This window comes from Hemiscyllium ocellatum, chromosome 44 (genome assembly GCF_020745735.1).
Source record: "Hemiscyllium ocellatum isolate sHemOce1 chromosome 44, sHemOce1.pat.X.cur, whole genome shotgun sequence".
Lineage (NCBI taxonomy): Eukaryota > Metazoa > Chordata > Chondrichthyes > Orectolobiformes > Hemiscylliidae > Hemiscyllium > Hemiscyllium ocellatum.
In genome coordinates, this window is record NC_083444.1 from 32,085,577 (window position 1) to 32,102,659 (window position 17,083).

The window sequence follows — 17,083 nt, forward strand, 5'->3', positions numbered from 1 at the left end:
CGGGCTATTTAATGTTCATTTAGATAATTTGGACGGATATGGACCAAAGATAGGCAGAAGGGATGAGTTTCTTTTGCACTATGTTGAGCACAACGTTATGGGCCAACATTCCTGTGCTGCACAGATCTTTGAGAGAAAACTAATGTCTCACTCATATGGCATTTAATCCAATCAATATTTTGCCACTGATGTCAGACATAGGAAGAAATTAAGTAGAGAATAATCTAAAGATATAGTCAATGACATGTACAGAGGTAAGTTTTTGAAATTTTTGAATTATAAGATTAATAACTTTGGAGATGTGATGAAAATGTTTGCAGTTACTGATGGGCTGAGCCAAAATTACCCTTTTTAAACTGAAGACTGGACTGGAAACCTGTTAGAATACTTGAAAATATTCAGTAAGGTGAGATGCACATCATAATTTAATCCATTGATTCTAACTGCCAATATTACAATTAAAAAAACTTTCAGGTCTTCACCAAAAAGCATCGATTTTCCATCCCATGCTCATTGGAAATATTGGAATACTACTCATTTCAACAATCAAAGTAATCACAGCCTCATCGGTTAAGAGATATCTAATGACATTCCACTAATAGTTACTGTTTATTTCGACACATTGCTCGTTCATCAGCAATGTGAGATTTCTCATTAATATTCAGTTCACTGACAGCATATTAATAATTTAGTTATTGCTAATATCTAACCATTGATCAATCCAGTAATGGAGAGAAAAGTGGAAATATGGCTCAGTACATCAACTGATGGAAAGATATTGCAGTGTTCACTCTGCCAAGTATTGTGAATATCGATGTATATTTTGATTTGATTATATTTTTCTTCAACACAAAGATTTATTGTATTTCTGATCACAGTAAGATTTAAATATTTTATAGCTAAAAAAATTTAATTGTGATTTTTTTTGTAAACAAGAAAAATAGAATTTACAGGTGTTTTCTCTTTCCTATATCAATCAGAATACATTTGGAATTGTTGCAAGTTAGACATTTGTGGAAGGAAGAGAAGATGTCTGCAGCTGAATAGTCACAGTGAGTGACCTTTTCTTCCGATTCCGTACTACTGCTAAACATTCTCATTATCTTTTTCTTTATAAGAAAAAACTGCTTTCAACATATTCAGCAGTCGTTTTACTTATTAAGTTACAATAAACTCATGATATGTCGATTTATCTTTAGAGTTTGTGAGAAGATTTGTAGCTCGGGTGCTCGTTATTGTGGTTCTGTTCACCGAGCTGCGAGTTTTTCTTGCAAACGTTTTCGTCCCCTTTCTAGGTGACATCTTCAGTGCTTGGGAGCCTCCTGTGAAGCGCTTCTGTGCTGATTCCTCTGGCATTTATATTGGTTTGAATCTGCCGCTTCCGGTTGTCAGTAGCTGTCCGCTGCAATGGCCGGTATATAGGGTCTAGGTCGATGTGTCTGTTGATCGAATTCGTGGATGAGTGCCATGCTTCTAGGAATTCTCTGGCTGTTCTCTGTTTGACCTGTCCTATAATGGTGGTGTTGTCCCAATTGAATTCATGTTGTTTGTCATCTGAGTGTATGGCTACTAGGGATAGCTGGTCGTGTCTTTTCGTGGCCAGTTGGTGTTCATGGATGCAGGTTGTTAGCTGTCTTCCTGTTTGTCCTATGTAGTGTTTTGTGCAGTCCTTGCATGGGATTTTATAAACCACGTTGGTTTTGCTCCTGCTGGGTATCGGGTCCTTTGTCCTGGCGAGTTGTTGTCTGAGAGTGGCTGTTGGTTTGTGTGCTGTTATGAGTCGTCGTGGTTGCAGCAGTCTGGCTGTCAGTTCAGAAATGCTCCTGATGTATGGGAGTGTGGCCAGTCTTTTGGGTTGTCCTCATTTCGTTGTCTTTCCCTGAGGCATCTGTTAATGAAATTGCGCGGGTATCCGTTTTTGTTGAATACCTTGTATAGGTGTCCTTCTTCCTCTTTTTGTAGTTCAGGTGTGCTGCAGTGTGTTGTGGCCCTTTTGAATAATGTCCTGATGCAACTTCATTTGTGTGTGTTGGGGTGGTTGCTTTCATAGTTCAGGACTTGGTCTGTGTGTGTGGCTTTTCTGTTTACCTTCGTGGTGAATCCTCCGTTCGGTGTTCTTTGTACCATCATGTCCAGGAATGGGAGCTGGTTGTCCTTTTCTTCCTCTCTCGTGAATCGGATTCTTGTGAGTGTGGTGTTGATGATCCGGTGTGTGTTCTCTATGTCTGTGTTTTTTATGATTACAAAGGAGTCGTCCACGTATCTGATCCATAGTTTGGGTTGTAGTTGCGGTAAAACTGTTCTTTTCTAACCTTTGCATTACTGCTTCCGCTATGAGTCCAGAGATGGGTGAGCCCATGGGTGTTCCGTTAATTTGTTCATATATCTGGTTGTTGAATTTGAAGTGTGTTGTGAGGCACAGGTCTAGTAGTTTAAGTATGCCGTCTTTGTTAATAGGTTCAACGTCCTGTTGTCTGTTATGAATGTCCAGCAGGTTGGATATTGTTTCTCTGGCTAGGGTTTTGTCAATAGAAGTGAATAGTGCCGTTACATCGAATGAGAACATGGTTTCTTCCATGTCTATGTGTATATTTCTAATCCTGTCCAAAAATTCTTGTGTTGACTGTATAGAGTGTCTGGATCCGCTAACCAGGTGTTTCAGTTTCTGTTGTAGCTCTTTAGCCAATTTGTGTGTTGGTGTTCCTGGTAGTGATACTATGGGTCTGAGTGGGATGTCTGGTTTGTGTACTTTAGGTAGTCCATAGAATATGGGGGTGTTGTTGCTTTCCGGTTTCATTCTTTGTAGGTCAGACCTGGTTATCTGTCCGTTTTTTTGTAAATTCCTCAGTGTGTTGTTTATCCTTTTGGTGAGCTGTGGAGTGGGGTCAAACTCCCTCTTTTGGTAGGTGTTGGTATCTGCAAGTAGTTGTTCAGCTTTGTATATGTAGTCTGACGTTTCCAGTATAACAGTCATTCTGCCTTTGTCTGCTGGTAGTATGATTATGGTCTTATCGTTTCTTAGTGATTTTAGTGCTTCTTTCTCCTTAGTGTTGAGGGTGTGTGTTTGTCTTTTCCTTGTTATCATGTGTACGATACTTTGTCTCACTGTTTGTTGTGTCTCTTCTGTTAATCCATTGTTCCTGAGTGTGCAGTCTAGTGCTGCTAGGAAGTCTGCTGTCTTGGCGTCCCTGTGGTTGTAGTTAAGTCCCTTGGCCAGTACCGTTCTTTCCGTGTCTGTGAGCTGTCTGTGGGAAAGGTTTTTAACCCAGGTGTGTGTTGTGGTGTTCTTTTCGTTGTGTGTTAGTTTGGCCATTTTTTTCTTTTAAGTGCCGTTTTTTTGCAGTGTGTGGTCCTGTTCTGTCATATGGTGATAGCTTGTTCTATGGTCCGGGTCCATTCCTGATTGGTAGTTTTTAAAATTAACGATCTTTGGCGCGCAATTTCTTGTCTGTATTTGTGGAGTCTGTTGTGAGCGTCTGTAATCATTACCTGTTATCATTACAGGTAATCATTACAGGCAATGATTACAAACGCTCACAACAATATACACACAGACAAGGAAGAAACCATGGTCTCATTCGATGTAACGGCACTGTTCACATCTATTGACAAAACCCTAGCCAGAGAAACAATATCCAACCTGCTGGACATACATAACAGACAACAGGACGCTGAACCTATTAACAAAGACGGCATACTTAAACTACTAGACCTGTGCCTCACAACACACTTCACATTCAACAACCAGATATATGAACAAATTAACGGAACACCCATGGGCTCACCCATCTCTGGACTCATAGCAGAAGCAGTTATGCAAATGTTAGAAAAGAACAGTTTTACCTCAACTACAACCCAAACTATGGATCAGATACGTGGACGACACCTTTGCAATCATTAAAAACACAGACATAGAGAACACACACCGGATCATCAACACCACACTCACAGGAATCCGATTCACGAGAGAGGAAAAAAAGGACAACCAGCTCCCATTCCTGGACGTGATGGTACAAAGAACACCGAACGGAGAATTCACCATGAAGGTATACAGGAAAGCCACACACACAGACCAAGTCCTGAACTATGAAAGCAATCACCCCAACACACACAAACGAAGTTGCATCAGGACATTATTCAAAAGGGCCACAACACACTGCAGCACACCTGAACTACAAAAAGAGGAAGAAGAACACCTATACAAGGTATTCAACAAAAACGGATACCCGCGCAATTTCATTAACAGATGCCTCAGGGAAAGACAACGAAATCAGGACATGTCACAACCCAAAGAACTGGCCACACTCCCATACATCAGGAGTTTCTGAACTGACAGCCAGACTACTGCGACCACTACGACTCATAACAGCCCATAAACCAACAGCCACTCTCAGACAACAACCCACCAGGACAAAGGACCCGATATCCAGCAGGAGCAAAACCAATGTGGTTTACAAAATCCCATGCAAGGACTGCACAAAACATTACATAGGACAAACAGGAAGACAGCTAACAACCCGCATCCATGAACACCAACTGGCCACGAAACAACACGACCAGCTATCCTCAGTAGCCATACACTCAGATGACAAACAACATGAATTCGATTGGGACAACACCACCATCATAGGACAGGCCAAACAGAGAACAGCCAGGGAATTCCTAGAAGCATGGCACTCATCCACGAATTCGATCAACAGACACATCGACACTGACCCTATATATCGGCCACTGTCGTGGACAGCTACTGACAACCGGAAGTGGCAGATTCAAACCAGTATAAATGCCAGAGGAATCAGCACAGAAGAGCTTCACAGGAGGCTCTCAAGCACTGAAGACGTCACTTAGAAAGGGGACGAAACGTTTGCAAGAAAAACTCCCAGCTCGGCGAACAGAACCACAACAACAACCAACCGAGCTACAAATCTTCTCACAAACTTTGAATTGCTGTCTGCTCTGTGCACTGTGAGTGATCTTACCTCACTGCAGGGTTTACTGAAGTCTCCAGATCTCCCTACCCTTTGCCTCTCTGGCTTACCAACCATCTCCAATGAGATGTTGGATAGGACACCCAGCAGCTGGGAAATCTATTGAGTCGGGAACTTCGTGAGTATCTACAGGAGACACAGAAATAGACACAATGGGAAATTAGAGTGATGCAGTGAGGGTTACACATGGAGAATGGTCCTGAGTATCACAGAGATCTGGGAAATCCCAGTCTCAATTCCGGTTCCTTGCTGCCTCATCTATCCGGGGTGGAGAATTGTATTAAATGGGAATATGGAAAGAGAGAGAGAGAGTGTGTGTGTGTGTGTGTGTGTGTGTGTGTGTGTGTGTGTGTGTGTGTGTGTGTGTGTGTGTGTGTGTGTGTGTGTGTGTGTGTGTGTGTCAGACAGACAGACAGACAGACAGAAGGACAGAGAGAGAGAGAGAGAGTGAGAGAGAGAGAGAGACTGACAGAGGCAGCAATTAGACCCACACAGTGAGGGATATCACATGGAGAGATACTGAGTGATATCACCAGAGTGCTGGAAGATATCAGGGTCACACAATTGTGTCCGAAGAATGGGTTGAACTTCATGATGCACTGGTATAACTGGTTAGAGATGAGCAACCAGTGATCAGGCAAAGTGATGGCCTAGTGGTATTATTGCTAGAACATGTATCCAAAACCACAGCTAACATTCAGCGGAGGCAGGTTTAAACCCCACCATCAGAAATGGTGGAATTTGAAATCAGTAATTTTAAAAATAGTAATTAACATTTCATAAATGCATATGAAACCATTTTTGATGTACAAAAAACCCAAACACTTATCCTTCAGAGAAGGACATCTGCCCATCCTCACGTGGTCTCCACGACATACCCACAGCAAAGTGTTTGCTCCTCAATGACCCTCTGAAATGGCCGAGCAAGTTACTCAGCTCAAGGGCAGGTAGGGCTGGGCAAGAAAGGCTGGTAAACCAGAGACAGCCACATCTCAGACCACGTTTAAAAAAATCCATTAGGATGGTCCCACTGGAACGGTGCTGTGACCAGTGTCCTGGCCAATCATGTCGGTATGTTTATGGACAGTGCTTTAAACTGACAGAGAGGATGCAGGGACAGGGTTCAGGTGAAAGGAGCTTTCCAAATCCAAAGGGAAAAGGTGAAGCATTGGAACAGCACGGGGATGTGGCTGAAGGCAAGCCGAAAGGAATAGGATGGGACAAAGTTTAACTAAAAATGTACATCAGCCAATTGGCTTGTGACAGGGAATTGTGGGAAATACTAAATTATGTGTTTTTTTAAGAATGGACAAAGTTTCTACCCTTTTGTCATTTATGTATGTGCAAAATCCCTTTGGATTCTCCTTCACCCTAATTTCCAAAGCTATCCCCTGTCAGCTTTTCGCTCTTATGTATACTCTTGCTGCCTTTATACTCTTCGAAGGATTCACTGGATTTCGCCGATAGGTACTTGTTATATGTTTCCTTCTTTTTCTTAAACAAAACATCAATTTCTCTAGTCATCCAACAGTCCCTGGACCTATAAGCCTTTCCTTCACCCTAACAGGAATACTGTATACAGTCTCTGGCCTCTCGTTATATCTCATTTTTGAAGGTTTCCCATTTTGCAATGATAAAGGTTTCATTCTCTCAAAATCAAATCTCACTAATTCCTGCACCTTTTGAAACTGCCGCTGGAAAATAATGAAAAAAAATCATTCCAATTGAAGGCTTTGTTGAGCTGAGCTCTGGTCAGTCATGCAGATCTGGAGGGCACATGACCAGCACCAGGTCAGTGTCAGACACAGACAGAATGGGCAAATAGATTCACATCTGAACTCACATTTCCCAGAGTGGGAATCTGAAGCTGTGTTCAGCCATAACATCTCCAAAATTAGGTCACCAAGATTGGACAGTGATCCAATCAAAAATAAAATCCATCATTCAAACTGGAACATCTTCAGGTTCCACAACACATTCTAACTTGGTCCCATCCTACAGGTCCTATAAATCCTACTAAATCTAACCTCCTGCAGGATCCACTTCCCTCCCTACATTTGGACCACCCTCCAGGTTCGACATCCTCTCCTACCTCTGTAACATGGCCCGGACTCAACAACTCTTCCTTCCTCTCTAATTTTACCCAGAACAGCACTGAAGAATGTGATGGTTATGTCAACAGGAGGGTAATGTAGATGTTAGGAATATTACAGTGGCAAAAGGAGGCTACAGGAATTTTGAGTTTTTATGCTAATTAAAGAGGTTACAGAGCTAAGGAGGATTGTAGGGACGTGAAGAGATTTCACAGTTTAGGAGTGTTGTAGAGACTGGAGGAAGTTACCAAGATTGGGAAGGTTTAAGATTGGAAGGATTTCACAGAAAACCTTGACAGGGTTAAAATTAGGATTCTTGGTAAGGGTAGAGGAACAGTGGGATCTTGGGGTTCAATCTATAGATCCCTCAAAGTTGTCAACCAATTTGATAGGGGTGTTGAGAACGTGTATGGTGTGTTGGCTTTCATTAGCAGGGGGATTGAGTTTAAGAGCCACAGAGTTATGATGCAGTTGTATAGACCCCTGGTTAGACCACACTTAGAAGATGATGTTCAGTTCTGGTTGCCTTATTATCGGAAAGATGTGGAAGCTTCAGAGAGGGTGCAGAGGAGATTTATCAGGATGCTGCCTGGACTGGAGGGGAGACCTTATGAAGAAAGGCTGAGGGAACTCGGTCTTTTCTCATTGAGGATGATAAGTCATTTGATAGAGGTGCACGAGACGATGCGAGTCTGAGATAGAGTGGATAGCCGGAGAATTATCCCATTGTGAAGATGGTTATCAGAAGGGGCATAATTTTAAGGTGATTGGAGAAATCCTCAGGGGGGTTGTCAAAGGTAGGTTCTTTACACAAAGTGGTTTGGGTGCGTGGAATGCACTGCCACCGGTGGTAGCAGAGTCAGTTACATTAGGGATAATTAATTAACTCAGCGATAGGCACATGGATGATAGTAAAATGTAGGGTCTGTAGATTATAGTTTGATCACAGAGTAGGATAAAAGGTCGGCACATCATTGAAGGCCAAAGGACCTGTCGTGTGCTCTACTGTTCTATGTTCTATGTAGGAACGGCTACAATGGCATGCAGAGGTTTCAGAAAGCTGAAGAGGATGAGATCTGGAGGAGCACACACAAATAGGAGGGATTGCTTGGAATGTCAGAGGTAATAGAGGCAGCAATGGTCTGATCAAGAGTAGACGACGCAGGCTCCGAGGGTTCTGGGGATTGGACGTTGTTTCACCAGGAAGGAGGAACACAGAGCCACAGGAGATTACAGAAATGTGGAGAGCTGTAGGGCCTACAGGTGTTCATAGAGATGGGCAGGTTGGGAGGGAAGGAGCAGTTTACAGGCATAAGGATGTCGGGAGAATGGAGTGGTTTACACAGACAAGGAGTACTTTTGGAGCAGATCACAGAGATAAAGTGGGTTGTACAAATTGAAAGAACAAACAGACATATGCAGAGTAGTCAGACAGAAAAAGTTTATAGATATAGGAAGGCTAAGGTTCTGGAGTTTATTTAGATATGAAGGGTGTGGAGTCTGACAGATTTTCTGAGAGGTAAGGACAGCAATTTTGTTTGGAGATAGTTTTACAGAAAAAGGGGGCCATTAGTAATCTCCTACAGTTTGATCAAGGGAAGGGTTGTGGGGAAGGCGATATTTACCCAGATTGGGATGTCAGAGCTGGAGAAGATTATGGAGATGAGTAGATGGATGGAGAGACTGGAGGAGCTTACATAGACAGGGTGCTAGCGACAGGAAGATGTTACACAAACGGTGGGTCTTGTAGGAACTGGATCGGGAGAGCCACAGGCATTGGAGTGAGTTCTACAGATCGAGAGTGAGGCAAGGATCTGAGAGGATTGTGGAGTCTCCAAAGATTGATTGTCTCTCTCGGACTGGAAGAGGTTAGGTAGATACAGAAACCTTAAGGCCAATGTATGCCAACTTCTGTTTCCTGAGTAGAGCCTCAATATCCCTCATCAGCCAGGGATCCCTGATCCTGCCAGCTTTTCCCTTCACCCTAATAGGGACATACTGACCCTGGATTCTTGAGATCACACTTTTCAAAGCCTCCCATTTGCGTGTCGTTCCTTTTGTATTCAAACAGACTCACCCAGTCAATGGTGGTCATGATTGGAGATGCCAGTGTTGGACTGGGTGGGCAAAGTTAGAAGTCACACAACACCACGTCCAGCAGGTTTGTTTGGAAGCGCTAGTTTCAGAGCATTGCTTCTTCATCGGTGGTTTGGGAACATAGTCATGAGGCACTGATTTTTTAGCAACAGGATTGCAATGTCATGGAACGTAATATTAAACAAATTTAGATTAAGTCTTTCATATTTTGGAATGATCAATAGTGCTTTCATTTCTAGTTGGACAATAAACAGGCGTTGTGCGATTTTTAGCTTCACCCAATTGGCCTCTGCTCAATCCTGCCTAATGGCCCCAAAACTGGCCCTGCTCCACTTTAGCACCTTAATCTGTGGACCCGTTCGATGTTTTTCCATGACTATGTGAATTCTCAGACTGTTGTGGTCAGTGGACCCAAAGTACTCTCCGATTGACACTTTAGTCACTTGCCTGACCTCGTTTTCTGAGGGGAGGCCCAGTGTTGCACCCGCCTAAGTAGAGTTAGGCCGTCTACGTCTTGATTTAGGAAATGTTCTTGGGCATATTTGACAAATTTCACTCCGTATGGTCCTTTTACACTCTGGGTGGCCCAGTCAATCCAGGGGAAATTAAAATCTCCAAACAATACTACTCTATTATTCATAATGTTATCACCAATCTCTCAACACATCTGCTGCTCGAATATCCCCGCTGGCTGTTTGAGGGTTATAACACAATCCCAACAGATTGGCCATTCCCTTTTTGTTTATAACTTCCAAACATATGGCTTTAGTTGAAGACCGCTAAAGAGTATCTTCACTAAACCACAGTTGTTATGTCCTTCGTTATCAAAAGGAGAGCTCCCCCTCCTCACTTACTTATCCTTCTGTCATATCTGTTGCTTCTGTATTCTGGAACACTGAGCTGGCAGTCCTGCCCTTCTCTCAGCCATGTTTCTGTTATGGCTATAATATCCCAGTCCCCAGAGCCAATCCATGCTCTGAGCTCATCTGCCTTAACAGTCAGATCTCGTGTGTTGAAATAAATGCACGCTAAACCAGAAGTCTTTTCCCTTCCTTGACTGTGCCCCTGGATATCCTGCATAGCAAACTTGCTCTCGATGGCTGATGTATCTTACCCTGATTGAATAGGAGAGGGACCATTGACCAAAGTCCCAAACTCCTGCCAAACTAATTTAAGCCTTCCAGGGTAACACTAGCAAATCTCCCCCCAGTGATACTGGTACCCCTCTGCTTCAAATCTAACCTATCCCCTTGTACAGGTCACCTCTACCTCAGAAGAGATCCCAATCATCCAAGGACTGAAAACCCTGCACCCTCCACCAGCTGCTCAGGCACACATCCATCTGGCCTAATTGTCTATGTCTGTCCTCACTCCCACGTGGCACTGGGTGTAATCCAGAGATTACTCCTCTTGAGGTCCAGCTTTGTAAATTCTTATTGAACTCCCTGTTCTAATTTCATAGGACCCCATCCCTTTGACTACCTTGGTCAATCGTACAAATGTGCACAATAGCCTCTAGCTGTTCACCTCTCCATTCCGAATGTTCAGTAACCGCTCAGAGACATCCTTGACCCTGGCACACGGGAGGCAGCACACCATCCTGGGGTCTCTTCTGCAGCCACACAGTCTCCCGTCAGTCCCCCTCAGAACTCAGTCTCCTATTAGTATCACGATCATTGGACAGGATGTGACAAACATGGGCTGGGAAGAACCATCTGCGTTTGGGTCTATTTTTGCAAAATGGGAGCATTTGAAAGTGATACAGTGAAAATTCAGTACCGATGTGTTCATGAGGATGGAATGACAAAGGCAGCAATCCAGCAAATACTGATCAAGCGATATCGTGAGTTTGATAAAGAAAATACAGTGCAATAAAACCAGGTGAAGCCCTTCACAAGTATGGAGAGTGCAAGGGGGTCCTTAAAAATAGGGGTCAAACAATGGTACCGAAATATCCTTGGCAGATACTGTTAGGGAAAAGCCACAATGTATTTTATCAGTACAGTTAGAGTAAGAGGATTACTGGGGAAAGAGTGGTGCCGGTTAGAAACCAAAGGGACAATGTGGGCATGGAGCCAGAGGAAGTAGGTGAGATACTTCCCATCAGTATTCACACAGGAGAAAGGCATTGCTGCCGGGCAGTTCAGTCGGGATGGTGAGGTTCGAGAACATGTGAAGATCAATAAGGAGGAGGTATTAAATGCTTTCGCTGGTGTAAAGCTGGAGAAATCCCCAGTGTCCAATGAAATGTATCCCAGGCTGCTTTGGGAGGTAAGGGAGGAGATTGCTGGGGCCCTGGTGGATATATTTAATACTTTGCTGGCCACAGGTGAAGTGCCGAATGACTGGAGGGTCGCCAATATGGTTCCTTTGTTCAAGAAGGGCAGCAGGGATCGGCCAGGTAATTACAGAGCAGATAGTCTGACAGCGGGGAGAGGGAAATTATTGGGAACAATCCTGAGGGACAAGATGTATCAACATTTGGAAAGGCAAGAATCGATTAGGGAATGTCATTACGACTTTGATCGAGGAAGATACTGTCTGAACAATTCAGTTTAGCTATTTGAAATAGTGTCTGAAAATATTGATGAGTGCAGTGCATATGATGTGGGTTTCATGGAGTTCATTAAGGCCTTTGACAAGGGCCCACATGGAAGGCTGGTCCAAAAGGGAAGAGCCCATGGGATCCAAGGCAAGTTGGGAAATTGGATCCAAAATTGGTGGCGGGTTGTTTTTGTGATGAGAAGCCTTTCACCAGCGGATGTACCACAGGGATCTGTGCAGGAACCATTGCTGATTGTTATGTACATTAATAAGTTGGATGTGAAAGCAGAAGGTATCATTATCAGGTTTGCAGATGACATGAAAGGTAAGGGTGTTGCCCACAGTGAGGGGGATAGTTTCAGGCTACAGTCTGAAGGTTGAAGCTGGGACAGAATTTCAAGTGAGTCATTTCAATCGACAAGGCAGGCAATGAAGGAAAACTGATCAATTAAACTGCATTTATTTTTATGTAAAAGGCCTGTCAGGGAAAGCGAATGAACTCAACGCATGCATGGGAACATGGGACTAGGACACCATAGGTATGAGGAAAACCACAGCTGATGGAAGGACAGTACTGGCAGCCCAATATTCCAGGGGAAAGAGGCTACAGGAAGGATTAAAGGGGAGGCATGTGAGGAGGGGGAGAGGAGGTTTAGTTTCGTGAAAACATAACAGCAGCACTTAGAAAAGATATTCCTGGGGATCACCCAGTGAAGATATGCGAGTTGAACTGAGAAATAAGAATGGGTTATCAGTTTGATATGACTGTACTACAGGCCCCAGATAGTCAGCGAGAAATTGAGTAGCAAATATGTAGGGACACCTCAGATATCTGTAAGAATGATAGGGATTTTAACTTTCTAAGCCGAGACTGAGACTGCCAACGTGTTCTGAGCTTCGATGGGAGGGATTTGTTCAGTATGTTCAATTAATTTGTCTCTGTCAATATGTAAATGACCTGCCTGGAGAAAGGGGTAAAACCTGACATCCCCTTGGGAAGCAATGTAGAGAAAAGTGTTTGAGGTGTTCGTGGAGTGGGGAATTTTGGTAAAGTGACCACAATTCTATTAGTTTGAAAATGGCTATGGAAAATTGATAGGCCTGGTTCACAAGTTAAAGATCAAAATTGGCCTTGCCCCAATCCAGAAGGTATTAGTCAAGAGTTTTTAAAAGTTGATATTTGGAGGCCATTTGCACATATACGGGACCTCAGGCAGGTGGGAAGCTTTCAAAAGAGAGAAAATGACAGCTCAGGGCCAGCATATTCCTGTTAGTGTGAAGAACAATGCTGATCACAAGTAGGAAACACTGGATACTGGGAATATTGAGGTTATGGTCAAGAAAAAAGTGGGCACGTCATTATATAGCCAGCTGGATTAAGTGAATCTCTTGAAGAACATTGTAGTAATCCACTTAAGAGGGAAATCAGGAGAGCCCAAAGGGGACCCAAGAAAGTTTCAGAAAACAAGGTTCAGGAAAGTCAATAGATGTTCTACAAGAACATTCATAAAAAGATTAACTCAGGACAAAATGTGGCTCCTTAAAGATCAATGGCGCCATCAATGTATGGAGTCACAGGAGGTGGGTGACATCTTAAACAAAAAAATCACATCACAACTTACTGTGGACAGAGGCTAGGGAAGTCAGGGAAATAACCAGTGATATCTTCAAAAGAGTCCACATCACAGATCAGGAGGTGCTGGAGAATTTAAAATAGATAAAAAACAAGACAATTTCTGGGAACTAATCAAGTTTGTCCCTGGATATTAGAGGAAGTTAGGGACGAAATGAAGGAGTCCCTCACACAGGTGTTTCTATCACTGACAGCCACAGGTGATGAGCCGGGAGCCTGGAGGGTGGTTAATGTTGTGCTAGTATTTAGGAAAGGCTGCAAGGGAAAGACAGAGACCTAAAGACCAATTATCTCGATGTTAGTGGTACAAATGTTGTTGTAAGTGATTCCGTGGGACAGGAGTTAAATGCATTTCAGAAAGTAAGGATTGATTACGGATTGTCAGGACAGCTTTGTGCATACAAATTCGTGTATCCCAAATGAATTGAATTTGCTGATGAGGTGACCAAGAAGACCGACAGAATATAGGAGTCATTGTTAGTAGGTTTATAGATAATAACATCTGTGTTATAGTGGGCATCAAAGTGTTATCAAAGTGTCTCTTGAATAACAAGGACAGTAGGACAAGGAACAAAAGATGGTGTTTAATTCAGGTGTTGGACTTTTTAAGACAAACCAGGGAGGACTATCAGAGTTAATGGTAGGGCCCTGGGCTACCACGGTCAAACAGAGAGAGACCAAGAGGTGCAGTTACATTGTTCCCTGGAAGTGACATCACAGGTGGACAGGACGGGGAAAGCGGATTTGGCACACTTGCCCTCATGGGTCAGAGCACTGAGGACATGAGTTGGGACATCATGATAAGGCTGTACAAGACATTGTTGGGTCTCCAGTCTGAGTACTGGATAGAATTCTGATCCTCCTGCTTTAGGAAACATTTTCTGAAACTGAAAATGGAGCAAAGAATGATCAAGATGTTACTGATCCTGGAGGGTTTGACTTACAAGGAGAGGCTGGATAAGCTGGAAAGGGAAACGGGGAGAAAAGAGATAGATTCTCAGAAAAGGTTAAGGAGAATCCAAAGAGATCCTACAGCATACAAGTACAAAAACACAACTAGAGAGACAATAGGGCCCCTCCTGTGTGGAACCACAGGAGTTGGGTGAGATCCAAAGCAAATATTTCATGTCAAAGCATATTGTGGATAAAGGCCAGGAAGCAACGGGAAAGAAACAGTGATGTCTTGAAAAGAGTTCCCCATTACAGCAGAGCTGGTGCTAGAGGTCTTAAAACACAAAAGGTAGATAAAAACCCAGGTGCTAAACAACTGTATCCCAGCACATTGTGGCAAAGTAGTGGCAGTTACCACGTCAGAGATATTTGTATCATTGTCTCTCATACAATCCATTGGGTGTAGGTGGCTGAGGGGTGACCTGACATCGATTTATAAGAACAATGAGGGGTATACATAAGGTGAATTGCCAAGATCTTTACCCCAGGGTAGGGGAGTCCATAACTAAAGGGCATAAATGTGGGTGGGAAAGGAAAGAGATAAAGGGGACCAGAGGAGAACATTTCCCACACAGAAGATGGTGTACATATTGAATGAACTGCCAGGGAAATGGCAGAGAAAAGTACATGAAAACACGTGAAAGACACTTGGGCACGTACATGGAGAGGAGAAGGTTTGCAGGATATGGGTCAAATGCAGGCAAAAGCAACTCTTTCAGGGACACTGGTCAGCATGGATTAGTTGTACAAACCAAAAGTTCTGATTCAGTTCTGTTTGGTTCTGTCATTGGAGTCGGAGACTGTTGAGATAAGGCATGTTGCAGAGACTGAAGCAAGTTACAGGGATAGGGATTTAGTCTGGAATGCAGTAGATTTCAAACATGGGGAGGGAGAGGAGGTGGTCACAGAGACAGGAATGGTTATATGAGTTACAAATTATTGAAGACCTCGGACCATGAGACATGCCATAGATACAGTGTTGGAGATGGAACACAGAACAGAAAGATCCCAGGCAGCATTACTACCCTCTCATGGGAGGCCTGCTTTCCCCACTGTACTGCTGATGCTCACTAAGACAGCACAGGCCTGGATTGATAACTGTGACACTCCTGATGCTTAGTACAACAAAACTAACAGTAGGGGTGGTGATTGAGACTGGAGTGTCTCTGTGCTCCCCCACCAGCATTGGCTCTATGTCATACGTTGTTAGCCGATGTTTGGATACCTCTCATTGCTCTCTGTTCTCTGCACTGTGAGTGATCTTACCTCACTGCAGGATTTATTGAAGGCTTCAGATCTCCCTCCCCTCTGTCTCACTGGCTGATCAACGATCTTCAATGAGGGGATGAACGAGACACACAGAAGCTGGGAATATTCTGAGTCAGGAACTTCCTGAGTATCTACAGGAGACAGAGAAATATACAAAATTGGAAATTAAACTGATGCAGGGAGGGCTGCAGACTTTGAATAGCACTTCGTCCCACAGATATCTGGAAAATCCCAGTTTCCATCCCTGGCCTGTGCAGCCTTGTCTCTCTGGAGTGGAGAATTCTGTTGGCTCAGAACCTGGAGTAGCTGCAAGAGTGAGACACTGACAGAGGCAGCAAGTAGACCCACGCAGTGAGGGATACCACATGGAGAGATACTGAGGGATATCAGCAGAGTGCAGGAAAGTATCAGGCTCAAATAATTGTGTGTGAAGAAGGGGTTCTGCTTCATGATGCACTGGTACCAGTGCTCAGGGACAAGCAGGTGAAGTGATGGCCAAGTGATATTATTGCTAGAGCATGTATTCAAGCCCTCAGCTAATGTTCAGGGGAGGCATATTTGAATCCCACCATCTGAAATGATGAATTTGAAATCAGTAATTTTAAATATAATAATTAATAATCCAGAAATAAGTATGAAACCATTGCTGATGTACAAAAAATCCAAACACCTGTCCTTTCGAGAACGACATCTGCCATTCTCACGTGGTCTGCACGACATAACCAGAGCAAAGTGTGTGCCTCTCAGTACCCTCTGAAATGCCAGAGCAAGTAACTCAGTTCAAGGGCAGCTAGGGCTGGGCAACAAATGGTCAGTCAGAGACACCCACATCCCCTGAGTGAATAAAAACAGTCCCATTGCACTGGGCCCCAATGGAACGGTGATGGGAACGGTGTCCTGGCCAATCATGTCGGTAGGTTTATGGACAGGGCTTTACACTGACAGAGAGGGTGCAGGGACAGGGTTCAGGTGAAAGGAACTTTCCAAATGAAGGTGAAGCATTGGAACAGCATGGGAATGTGACTGAATAGAAGCAAAAAGGAACAGGATGTGACAGAGTTTAACTAAAACTGTACATCAGCAAATCGGTTTGTGATAGGAGATTGTGGGAAAGAATAAATCATGTTTTTGTTTGAATGAACCAAGTCTCTGCAATAAGGTAGATGGATTTCTGACACAGATAAAAGAGATTTAGACACCAGGGAGATGTGGTTACAGGGCGAAAAAAAGGTGGAACATAAATATTCAATGGTTCACAACCTTGCGGAAATTCTGGAAAAATGGGCAACACTAACAATAATGGGCAACAAAGGTATCACAGAGAAATTACTTCGCCTCAGGTCATGAAGTAAAGTCAGTCTGAATGTACATTCTGGCTACTACTTGCCAAGGGCACAAGCAGCATATCAGTTTTAGGCCACAGAACAGCATTTCATTGCTCATCACTGCATTAAATAGGAACTCATTGGAATTTTTAACAAAGACATCATGATAATTTTGGGATATTT